This window comes from Acanthisitta chloris, unplaced genomic scaffold (genome assembly GCF_000695815.1).
Source record: "Acanthisitta chloris isolate BGI_N310 unplaced genomic scaffold, ASM69581v1 scaffold39598, whole genome shotgun sequence".
NCBI classification, from domain to species: Eukaryota; Metazoa; Chordata; class Aves; order Passeriformes; family Acanthisittidae; genus Acanthisitta; species Acanthisitta chloris.
The window spans coordinates 9,790-11,438 of NW_008686092.1; positions in this window are offsets into that span (position 1 = coordinate 9,790).

A 1,649-nucleotide genomic window follows, 5' to 3' on the forward strand; every position below is an offset into this window, starting at 1 on the left:
TTAGTAGCACTTTATTTTACAGCTGTGGACCAGCCTTGCTCCTGCTGTCACAGGGAGCTGGAAATTAAGATGTACTGCAGCAGGCTGACCTGCCATACCTTGCATATATTTCCCTTTCCTGTCTCTTTATTATATTCCCCTGTGTTTTTTTTCCAGGACTCCGTGGGAGATTGAGGAGAAAAGGGTTGGTTGAGGTTTCCCTGCCTGCCCCTGCTGCCCCACCATCCAGCTTAGCAGGGTGAGGACAGACCCTGAATTAAACAGCTATCTCCCTACAGGGAGCATCAATCATAGCATCCCTTGTGAAAGTGTAATTTTTATTGCTTTGCTATTATGAAACATTGTGGAGTGCAGCAATTCCACACAGGATTATGGAAAATTGAGTGCACAGAAGCTCTTTCAAAGCAGTGAGTGCACAGACTTTGCTGTTATCTTCATCCACATCAGGAAACTGTGAATTTTGGCAGATAACTTTTTGCTTTTCTTTTGATTTAGAGAGAAACTGAAACAAAGAGTAATAGCAGCTAAAAGAGTAAAGAAGTTTTGTTTTAAACACCTTAAACAGCTGAGAAACCTTGTGCTATTTCTACATCAAAGCCACTAAAATGGGGTATTTTTTGACAAACTGGAGTTCCTAGCAGAACTGCTAATTACAACATTGCAGCAGCAGTACTAGAAGAAGAGAAACACTGGAAAGCAACAGCTTCATCTGCTGTTTCTTCTCTTTCTGCCACTCTCTTAGTTGCAAATCAATGCTTAAGTTTCTTCAGCTGTGGTTAATAGCTCACTCCCCCTGAAAGAGGCAGAAATACATCTTGCATCACCTCTAACTCCTTTTCTCCTGCCATTCTTTCAGGTGATTTTGGTACTTGCTGATCTTGGGGTAAACTGAACAGAAAACTGATTTTCTGGTTAGTTCATGGACTTTTTCTGAATCTAAATTAGCCAATATTAGGTTTCCAGTGTGCACTTGTTGGCATGATCTTGGTAAAGCCAAAGTAACTGCATTTCTGTAGTTCTCTAAATGATATTTTGCTTTAGAACATGTTTAATTTTCCATTACTTTGCTTTGTACCTGGATGATTTTACCTTTATCTAAATAAATCTGGTTTAAATGATGATGTGCAGGGGCTGTAGAACAACACTGTATCAGAGGTGAACTCACCTGCAGATGTGGTGATGTGTGGTCAAGCCTTGTGTCAAGGCCATTTCCAGTTAATCCAACTTCTTCCATGCCTCAAGCTGCAGAGGCTCTTATGTCTTTACTGTGGAGATTGGGCCTTTGGGACACCTTCTATGACTGGACCAGATCCAAAGAAAAGGTGGCATAGTCTTGTATGTCTAACCAATTCCAAGGTGTAAAAAGCTGAATCTTCTTCAGTTAAAGGAAAAATCCCAACATCTGCACAATCAGGTCACCTTAAGCTACAATTCTCAGATAATGGATATTGTTCCTTTATTTATCAGGCATTAATCAGCCAGCAATAAAGAGGGCTGCAAGATTATTTCCATAGGACGTTGATAGATTGGAAGGAGCAGCTCTCTTCGGCATGGCAGGATGTTCCCTGTATCCCATGCAGTGCATTCTGGTCAAACAGGTACACAAAACACCTGGATTTAGGGATGCAAGGTCCTACATCTGGGCCATG